Below are 11373 nucleotides of genomic sequence, written 5' to 3' on the forward strand. Positions count from 1 at the left end.
TCCCAGCATCCTGTTCTGTTTTCTCCGCCTACCTAAGGGTTGGCCTATGAAATGGGCCTAGGCAGTTTCTTTATTAATAAGAAATCATTCCCACATCAGTCATTGTATATTTAAACTTCTACTTTTTGGCTACTGTTTGGTTCTTAAGTTCAAAACAGAAAAAACATGGCAATAGCCCTGTTCTAATTAAAAACATGGCAATAGCCCTGTTCTAACTAAAAACATGGCAATAGCCCTGTTCTAACTAAAAACATGGCAATAGCCTTGTTCTAACTAAAAAGGGAAACTGGTGACATTTCTGATCAAGAGAAAGGAAGAACAATGGTTTTGGGTCCGGTTTATCTATGTATGTATTTTCATTTTAAAATTTTATGTGTAGGGGTGTTTTGCCCATATGTATGCGTCTGTACCATGTGTATGCAGTGCCTATGGAGGCCAGAAAAGGTCCCCTGGAACTGAAGTTACAGAGAGTGAGCTGCCATGTGGGTGCTGGGGATGAAACCCCAGTCTCTGGAAGAACAGTTAGTGCCTTTAACCACTGAGCCATCTTCCCAGCCCTTTTGTTTTTGTGTATGTATGTATGTATGTATGTATGTGTGTGTGTGTGTGCGTACGTGTGTGCGTTTGTGTGTGTGTGTGTGTTGGTGAGTGAACAGGGGACAAGGATGTGAATGGAAATTTTGGAAAGAAAACATGCTTAGACAGAATGCAGAGTTTCATGCCGGTATCAGTGGTTACAGGCTGACAAGGTGCAGTGTGTCAGTTAACTCCCACCACCGATGAGTACCCAAGAGACAAAAAAAGGAGAGCTGGTTTAGAGGTCTTAGTTCATGATTGTGTGGTTCTACTGCTCTGGGTCTCTAATGTGAGGATGAGCATCACCGTGGGGAACATGAGCTGGGGCAGGGCAGTTATCTCATGATGGACAGGAGGCAGAGAGACAGGGAGCCTCAGACAAGGTAAAGCCCCCAGGAACTTCCCCTGGTGACCTTCCTTAGGTACGCCCCATCTCTGGATATGTCTACTGATAGTGCCAATGACAGCTTCTCCACAAGTGCCATCAAATTACGAAGCCATCATTTGAGTCAGAGCTCTCATGATCCAATCATTCTCAAGACCCACCTCTGAATGTTGCTATACTGGGTACCAAGTCTTCAGTTCGTGACTCATTTTGGGCATGCTTTCAGACCCAATTCTTAATACAAGGGAAGCACATTCAAGACCTTGTTCCTTACATCCATCCATCCATCCATCCATCCATCCATTCATCCATCCATCCATCCGCCATCGTACCTGTCTTTGCACTTAAAGAATATTTAAGAATATTTGTGAAGCATCTTTTGAGACTCAGGCATTGTGATACACACTGATAAGAACAGGGAGAAATTGGGGTTGCAGATGTGCTTAGTGGTTGAGAACATTTGTTGCTCTTGCTACCCACACGGTGGCTCATAACACTCTGTAACTCCAGAGGGGATATAAAAATCTTTTGGCTTGCCGGGCAATGGTGGCGCACGCCTTTAATCCCAGCACTTGGGAGGCAGAGGCAGGCGGATCTCTGTGAGTTCGAGACCAGCCTGGTCTACAGAGCTAGTTCCAGGACAGGCTCCAAAGCCACAGAGAAACCCTGTCTCGAAAAACCAAAAAAAAAGAAGTCTTTTGGCTTTTGTGGTCATTACTTGTATGTAGTGCACTTACATATATGCTTACACTCAAATAACCACAGAAAATAAGTCTTTAAAATATACAAAGACCAGGAAAAAGTAAAACATAGTGCATCACGGGCACAGAGAGATCAGGATTAAAAATAAAGGTTGGTGAAAGAATTTGTTAAGTTCATTGGAAGGGACTTCACTGTTGAAGTCCCCTTCTATAGTGTCAACAGTCAGTGGGCTTAGGCGTGGGTGCTTAGCTGCTCCAGCAGCATGATAAAGTGACATATACAAAATGACTCCTGCTTTGAAGATGTGGGAATAGTAGAAGCCTCATGCAGGCTTCACAAAGGGCTCCTCTTCCCTCCACAAGGATATTTGTTAGTGGGCCTGATTCAGTGATCATTGCTGCTCCGCTTTAAGACAGGTTGTCTGCCTGACAGCATCTGCTTAACCTTACACTACCTTTGCTATTCATGCTTATAGCCAAGGAGAGGTGTTTCAAAATGTCTTATATAATCTTCCTTGTTGCACCTTTGGGAATTTCACCCTCGAGCACACTCTTCAATACATTGTTTACTTTGGTAAGCAAAAGACTATCACAATGATCTTCTCTTTGCACGTTGTTATTATATGAATAAATTTTCCAGTTATTAAGTTGGCAACTGTTACACACTATTATGGTAAACATTGATGGCCAACTTGATTGGATTAAGTCTGCGCTTTATATCAATAAGCTTCATCTGAAGGGGAATCTGTGTAGGAAGTAATGATAATGTTGGTTCTGGGTAAATGTTTCCTAAAGAGAAAGGGAAGACATTTTGCACACATGGCATTTGCTAAGCAATGAGGTCTGTGAGGGAGGCCACACAATCATCTCCTCTCTCGTCCATGGTTTAACAGTGAGCGTCCTGCTGGGCTTTTGGTAGGACAGGCCGGTTACCTCAACTACTCAGGGAACTGAAGCAGGAGGATCACATTTCAGCCCAACCTGGGCAACTTAAGTAAAAAATAAGAGAACTGGAGTGTACAGTGGTAGGGTGCTTGCCTAGCACAGACGGGGTCCTGGGCTGCACCACCAGTTCCAAACAGACAAATAAATTAGAGTCAAGTGGATGGTTTCGAGCAATTTGGTTCACATTTTGAGAGGAGCGTGACTACTGTCTGGAGACTGTCTCAGTATGAGTTTGATGGGGAGAGTGGCAGCAAGGAAGCCAGCCTGTCAGGAGGCCACTGAAGGTCAAGTCTAAGGTGTTGGTGACTTGCTTAGAGCAGTAACGGCAGAGTTTGTAAGTACAGTCCAGATTTGAAATATATGTTGGCCCTAAATTCAAAATTGATTGTGGCCTAGGATGGAATTACATATAAAGGGCTCCAAGAATGATTCTTTGGACATAAAGACACAGCGCACACACACATATTGTACTGTATGATTTTGTTCATGGACTCGCCACAGACACCTCCCAGGAGCAGAACAGTAGTCTACTGGGAGAAGGCTTTGAGGACAGGGTGTGGACAGTTCAGCTTTGTGCAGCTCTTACGCAGGTCATTGTAACTTCTGTGAATTCTTGGCCATGTCACACCCAGAACACAGCATTTCCCAATTCCGCCCAGTCCTCTGACTCTGAAATTCTTTCCACCTTCTCTTCTGTAAGATTTCCCTGGACATTGGTGGGAATGATGCGCATGTCCACTCAGCTCTGAGCACCCGGTAATCACACCTGGACCACTTATGAGTCTCTGCAGTTAAGGCTGCCCACTTTGAGAGAGACAGTCCAGCCGCTGAAGGAGCCTGCTGCCCAAGCCGATGACCTGAGGACTGAGGACTGGCTCTAGCACGTCCTACTCATAGCTTGTTTGTTTGTTTTTTCTTTTTTTAAAAGAAGCTCCTCTGACCAAAGCTGGTGGTAGTACTAATATATGGACCTAAATATAATTATTTCTAAAATAATTTGAAGGCACCATGTTCTCTTAGAAAATAGCAACATAGCTTCCCCCACTATATGGCCTGTAATCTCTACCATCTGGGCTTTTGACCAGGTTGCAGTACCAGTTGTAAATTCTTTACTGTGGAGTGAGCTTCAGTCACCATTAGTCAGTGGTTAACAGACTTACCATGATTGCCCCAGGTAGTAAGACCTTGCCTGTCTGGTCTGCAGTGTGGTGTGCTATATCCATAACTGAGTAAGACTTGGCCTTCCTTCTCCGGCATCCTACATTGTACCTTCTTAAACTATGAGAGCAAGCCAGCAAGGGAGGAAGCATCTAGTTCAGTTCCAACTCAATTTCTTTACGTCCTGTGGCCTGTGGTGTATTCAGCAATAATTACTATATAGTTCTAACAGGCAACCTAATAGCAGTGGCAATAACCTGTATTTTCATTTGATAACCTATGGCTTCTGGGAGCATCTTGATCTACCTCTTTGGAGTGTCTCATTCAAACTTAAGAAAAAGTGTGTGTGTGTGTGTGTGTGTGTGTGTGTGTGTAAGTATAGAGACTAGAGCACAATCTAGTGTGTCATGACAAGAATTTCATTGGTTTGAAGCTCGCTGGTGGCTAGACTGACTGGCCAGTCAAATAAATCTTCGGTGGTTTTATCATACCTAGTTATGGTTTTAATAAACCTTGTTATAAAAAGGAGAAAGGAGCCGGGCGATGGTGGCGCACGCCTTTAATCCCAGCACTCGGGTGGTAGAGGCAGGCGGATCTCTGTGAGTTCGAGACCAGCCTGGTCTACAGAGTGAGTTCTAGGACAGGCTCCAAAGCCACAGAGAAACCCTGTCTCAAAAAACAAACCAAAACAAAAAAAGGAGAAAGGACGACTATGTCTCTCAGGTTAAAAAGGACATTGATTTTTATAGTAGTCTTGAAAGAAAAGAAAGTAATAGACTAGATGGCTGTCCCCATCTATGAGTAAGGAAACTTAATTTTTTAGAATAAACAGATCTTATTCTAAGCCCAGCATGGTGGTACTATTGCCTGTAAATTAGGCACCCGAGAGACTAAGACAGGAGGATTGCTGTGAGTTCGAGGTCTGCTTGAACTGCATTGTAATGTTAGGGCAGTCAGGGCTACATAGCGAGAGTCTGTCTAGTGTCATCTCAGCATTGCCCAGGTGGAATACCCATGCAGCTTTGCAAATTGATACTGGGTTTTTCATACTGTTTTTAGTATGTCAACGAAACAACACCACCACCAAAACAAAACCCAAAAGGCAATGAGCAATTTAAGAGGTGACTTGTTATTGCCCTTCCTTCCTTCCTTCCTTCCTTCCTTCCTTCCTTCCTTCCTTCCTTCCTTCCTTCCTTCCTTCCCCCCCTCCTCCCCCCCTTTCTTTTTTCTTTCTTTTTTAAAGGGGAGGTATTTTACCTCTAGCTGGTTGCTGTGAACTTGGCACTGTTTGAAAAGTGTGGCTGTGTGAGAACTGTCTGTGGAGGTGGGATGGTGGGGATCTTTGGATATAAGCTGTAGGGCTTATGATGGATAGGTATGGTCAAGAGGATAGAATAGGAGGAAACATCAAGCCAGCAGCCAAGGCTGGAGACTGGCGTCTACTTTACCCTCAGGGATGCTTGTAGAGCAGTGGCTCTCAGGGTGGCACCCTGACTGGAAGCCTGTTGCAAGTCTCCTTCCGCAGCTCCCCAGACTTGCAGAGGCCAAGCGTCTGGGATGACTCCAGCTGTCTCGTATTCAGCAATCCTTTCAGGTGATTCTGATACATTCTGCAGTTTGAGATCAGGGCTGTGAAGTTGTCCTACTGTGTAATGTAAAGGAAGTGGACTCAGTATTGACATTTAGAGCTGGGAAGGTGGCTTGGAATGTGTCTGCTGTTTGACACGAGAAACGTTCTTAGTCTCTCCGGCATCTGACACGGTGTGTGACTATAACCCCAGTGCTGGGTGAGCAAAGCCAGACTAAGCCATTCAGTGAGCCCTGGGTTCAGGGACATCCTCTGCCTTCCACATACATGCGCACACATATGTATGTGTATTTGCGTGCACATATGTACATAAACATGTACACATTCATACACTATGCATACATTCACACAAAGGAAAAAAGACCAATTTTTTATTTTTAAAACATTAAAAATTGAATACTGGGGTCTTTTTTTGTATTTCAATGGAAAATTAAAAGATTAAATGAAAGGTAAGGCAAATGGCTCTCTGTGAGTCTGAGGCCAACATGGTGCACAGCAGCTCCAGCCTAGCCAGGGCCGCAGAGTGAGGCTCTTGTCCCCACCGAAAAAATACCAATGCAGCCATCTTTTTAACTTCAATTTCAATTGTGGAGACAGGTGTCACCCCCTCCTCCAAGGCAGAATTAGTGTCCCCAGCGGCTGAGAGGAGGGAGACGGGTTTAGAGCAGCAGTTACCAACCGCTTTGGCAAACTTTTCTCCAAAATTATCTACACTGTGATTCATAAGCGTAGCAAAATTACAGTTATGAAGTAGCAATGAAAATAATTTTGTGGTTGGGGCTCACCACAACACAAGGAACCGTATTAAAGGGTCGCAGCATTAGGAAGGTTGAGAACCTTTGACTCAGAGACTGTAAAGGGCTGGACAGCACATGATTGGTCCTTACAAGGCTACAAAGAGATCAGAACAGTGGAAAAGTAGCTAACTTGTGAACGCCAGTTGCCTGGGTTAAGTTTTGTGTAAGAACTAAGTCTAGAGTGCTTCATTATTGTGGCAGTTAGAACTGTCTTTCAGAAACATGGCCACTTCCCTATCAAATTCTGACTTCCAGAAAGATAAAATAGTTTATCCTTACTCATTTGGGGCCTGGAGCAAAAGTTTAGTCAAAAGAATGGCCTCCTGTGTGATTTTTATCAGGTAATTGTCTTCAAGATCAAGTGTGTAATTTATCCTGACTGTATCTGGATGCAGGCTAACTGCCCCCAGGCCCATTTCACAAGCTCAGGATACAGCAGGTGGCCGGCTGCCACATCAGATAGTATGGCCCTGTGGATTGTGTCACTGGACTGATTCTACCTGGAGGTATGGGAACTGACTCTTGAAAGCTGGGTGAGTAGTCTGCCTGCAGATTTGGGAGGCAGGAGCTTTCAGGATTGGGAATAGCTGTGGGGGCTGGAGGGATGGCTCAGTGGTTAAGGGCACTTACTGCTTCTGCAAAGGATGGGGTTTGGTCGCAGGACCCACTCACAACCATCTGTAACTCTAGTGTCAGGGAACCTGACACCTCTTCTGAAGTTTGAAGGCTCCTGCACACACATGGTACCTATCTATGCATAAACACAGATCCATAAAATTAAATAAACAGACATTTAAAAAAGTGACCATGATGAGGTAGCAAGTGTGAGTTCGCAATGCCACAGTAGCCAGGGCATGCTTGATGAGGAGGGTCTGCGTGGACCTTGGCTGTCTGCCTACAGGTGGCCTAGGAGGGATGGCATTACCATTACCTACCCGTGTCCAAGAGGGTATCTTAGATAAAGCTTTTGAGTTGGAGTATATTTGGGGCTCCATCAAGTATATAATTTCCTCACGTTCTAGCTTAGTGTGGAGGCAGAGCCAGAGGATCTCAAGACTTGACTGTCTTCAAGTGTGAGCTGTTCTGCTCAGGATGGGTACTGAGGTGAGCCATCAGGGTGTGTCTGAAGGAAGAGCTGTGTGTGTCAACAGATTCCAGTCTCCATTTAGAGAGGTGGATCTCTCAGAAGGCCATGGGGTCTATGGAAATGCTGAAGTCAGTCCTTATAGGAGAGGACCTTCCTTCACCAAGACCCTAAGACATGAAGCATCAGCTTGTGTTTCTTGTCCCGGCAAGGTACCTTTGTTTCTTTGAGTTAGCTTGTCTCCAGAACTGTTTTAGTTTTGTGTGCCGTGTACCTGAGTGCTGGGGCAGGGATTTTACATGGTTTTGGTCAGGGTAGGACGAATGTGGGAACTGTTCTTCAGGATGATTGCTAGTGGGTCAGCACGTTTTACTCACAGGGAGACACAGCTCCAACCCCAAAAAGGATCTTTATTTTCCTGCTTTCTGTCTGTAACTTGCTGTAACCTGTCTAAAGGCATCAGGTAAACATGCTCTTATTTAGTGCTCTTAGCAGGAATAACTTGGTTTGCACATGAAGACATTTCCTTTGCACCTGAGAAATGTCAGGGTTTAGATTTATTCCTGTGTTGGAATCTGAGTCTAGCTGTTAGTTGATCAATGAGTAACATTACTCTCCTGGCAGTTCTTAGGTGGCTTAGTATGGTTCTTTGCGGACAAAGCGGGCACTTTGAGTTTTTGCGTGTTATCTTACCTTTGGGGCACACTTGACAGCCTGTGAAGACTCATCTGACCTTTGTAGCAAGTCTCTTGGGGTTTAGGGAGATAGTGTGACTTACATTTTATGGAGGAAATTCAGGCCCATAGGAGTGCATTGTTCCGTGTCTTACACTTCGAAAGCAGTAGAACCCATCAGCTCATGCCTTGCCTGATGGCCATGCCACATCTGTGACCATGCTGTTAGCAGGCATTGATTTCTTCCCTGGGAATGAAGAATACAGTGACCCTTCCTTTCCGAGGAGAGAGACTGATGGCAATGCCACCTGGGAACACCTCAATCTTCCTCTTTTGGTTTGTGGTAGTTCTCAGTTGTTTAAAAGTTTTTCCTCAAAACTTTCATTTTGTGTGGTACTGGATATTGAACCTAGGCCCTGTGTGTAGTTTGGCTCTTCGCTTTCAAACTTTATGAAGGTCTTTCTTGCTGGAGGTGAACGAGCAGATCCAACCAGTTCAGACCAGCAGTTTCAGACTGAATGGGAAGGCTGGCACACTTAGCCTCTTGTTTTTCCGGGGTAGTTCTGTCACCTTTAATGATTTCAGTCTCTAGGTACTGACTACCCAGAGGCATCCATGGTTTTTCAAATGCTGGGCTGCACTATTGTGACTCCACATGTCTACAAACTGTATTTTCTCTCTGTGTATCTGTCTCATACAAAACTGGCAAAGCACAGCCTCTTAGATCTTTTAGCCAAGTGCTTTCAGGGCATGAAGACTCCACAACCATGGTGCTCACTCACCCATTCTGTTATGTTTCTTCTATTAGTTCATGAGTAACTTGTATTAGATTTGGTTAATTCTTGAACTGTGTGGTGTAGGTGTTTTTAACTCTAGTTTTACATTATTGATCTTTTCTTGAGAGTAAATACATAATACACAGATTTAGCTGGCTCAAACATTCTTCAGAGATTAGCTGCTTAGAGGTTTCTGGAGTGTTCTCTTTTCTCGAGCCAAGTTTAGCCAAGTCCATTGTTCTTGCACCCATGGAGTGTGGTGCACCTGAGGTTTTTATTCAGAGAGTTGCCTAGAATAATGCACGTTCACATTTTCAAAATTATATAAGCTCTTCTGCATTTTCTGTTTGTTTCCTGTCATAGAGGCTCAATACTGACAGCGCTTCCACCATCTTGGCTGTTGTGTTGTTAGAATAAATTGTGTGTTTTCTGTAACTCCTAGTGGCTCTTGTGTGCAGGGACTAAGTTCTTATTTTGAATAATAGCAGTTCTGGTCAGTGCAGAGCCTTGGCGGGAAATCAGCTGGGCTCTTGTTTTCTAACTGAGAGAGAGGCGTTTGTTGTGAGGTTGAGCTTGTGCTGGTCCTCAGGCGCTGTCATTCCTCTCCCGTGTGGAAAGCTGCATTCTTCCCCCAAATGCAAGCGTCAGTTTGCGTTTGTCACTGCTGTTGTTCCTTGTCCCAGAGAAAAATGAATATTTAGATTGTATCATTTAATTACTTTGCTTGGCCACAGTTTACTTTCTGTAGAGCTCCCTTAATATCAACAGCCGTGGCTCCAAAGCCACAGCGAAACCCTGTCTCGAAAAACAAAACAAAAAACAAACAAACAAACAAACAAACAAACAAAAATATCAACAGCCGTAACCAATTCTGGGAACTGATACATGTGCCCAAAAGTAATGCTTTAGGGTTTCAGAGAAAAGTGTTTTCTCATAATCGGTATGCTAGTCGGGTTGATAAGCTGGTTTTATTCAAATTCACACAGGCGTCACTATAATATGTCCATTACTTCAACTTTCTTTCCTGATGATTTTCTTCTTTTGCAGTTAATACATAGATTTAGTCTGTTGTACTTAGCTTCTAGAGAGTTCCCCACTGTATGACTGCACTACATTTTATCATCGACTTCATAAGCAGCAAACTTTTTTTGTCTATTCATGCTGCACTGAACAGACTGGCATAACCTCCCATGTAAGCATGCCAGTTAGCTAAGTATTCTGGAATCTAGAAATTCTTTCTTACTGCAAGGTCTTAAAAACTATCCTCTTAGTAAATCCTCGTCAAAGCTTTGCTTTTTGCAAAGACATTTGGAATTTATAAGAAAGTATCATCATTTATTCCCAGTCTCTTAAGTGAAGTAACTGTGATACTGAGAATGTCTGTGAATCTCTTGAAAAAAATCTCATTTGATTTCTCATCAGAAATGAAGTGTACCAATTAATATCATTATGTTGTGTGCTTTGGATTGAAACCTGGCCCTCATGAATGCTAGGTAAGCACCTGTGGATGCTAAGTAGCCTAGGAGCTGCATCCATAACCCCAATACACTTGATTTCAGTGACTTAAGATACCATGTGGTTTTTGCCTTACATAAAAGACATTTTGGAAGATGGAATAATAGCACTTATATCCTGGGGTAACCACCAGTCATCTGATTGGACTTAAGACCCACTCAGTAGGAGAGGACCCATGGTGTCTAGCACTGTGAACTCAGAAATTACGTGTTGCTAGTGAGGTCATGGGTTTTAGGGGATCCACCTGCCTCCACCTTGTGCCCCCATGCCTGGGTAAAGTAGCATTACTTTGAACAGAGTAGGTTGGCACAGTGCTGCAGTAGACCACCGTGTGGCTATAGTATTAGGAGAGCTGGTCAGCATGCCAGCTCTTCTGTCCACGGGTGAAGCTGTAAGGGCTGTTGTGTAGCTCACTGTATATGTGACCCAGCAGACATGGAGAAATGCCCAGCTAGCTTTTGCATTTGAGCTTTGTTTTTAGTTTTTTTTTCTTACAGTTTGTTTGCACAGTGAGCCCCTTTCTCAAGCAAAAACTCCAAAACTAAACCCAAACCAACAATAAGGACATCCAGTCAGAGACATAGTCAGATCCCATCCCATATGTGTTACAATTTTTATTATTTATTTTCTTGATGTCTTAAGGCATTAAGATATACTTTCTCCATAAATAAAGTAAACTAGAAGTGAACTTCATTATTTTCAGACTTTTATCCATCAGATCCCTGTGTGCTGGAAAAAGTAATGACTCAGCAAATAAAAAGGGAACTTTTTTAAAGTTACTAGTCACTGTTAGAATTGAGAAATCAAAGCACCTTAAAGCCACAGTATGTTAGCTGGACGCCCTTCCTCTGAAATGTACACCTGCTACACCCTTCAGAGGCTGCCTCTGGTGTGTCACCCCCCGTCTGATGGGTCATCCCCCCTCTGGTGGGTCATCCCCCCTCTGATGGGTCACCCCTCCTCTGGTGGGTCATCTCCCCTGGTGGGTCACCCCCCACTCTTGTGTGTCACCCCCCCTCTGATGGGTCATCCTCCCTCTGGTGGGTCACCCCCCCTCTGATGGGTCATCCCCGCTCTGGTGGGTCATCCCCCCTCTGGTGGGTCATCCCCCCTCTGGTGGGTCATCCCCGCTCTGATGGGTCATCCCCCACTCTGGTGTGTCACCCCCCCTCTG

At 44.2% G+C, this 11373-nt stretch overlaps 1 protein-coding gene across 1 annotated transcript in view; it reads left to right on the forward strand.

Moving 5' to 3' along the window:
- Pcca (propionyl-CoA carboxylase subunit alpha) overlaps nt 1–11373 on the forward strand; it is a 278512-nt gene that overhangs the window by 12713 nt on the left and 254426 nt on the right. The gene's annotated exons all lie outside the window — the stretch shown is intronic.

Source organism: Microtus ochrogaster, chromosome 17, assembly GCF_000317375.1.
Source record: "Microtus ochrogaster isolate Prairie Vole_2 chromosome 17, MicOch1.0, whole genome shotgun sequence".
NCBI lineage: Eukaryota > Metazoa > Chordata > Mammalia > Rodentia > Cricetidae > Microtus > Microtus ochrogaster.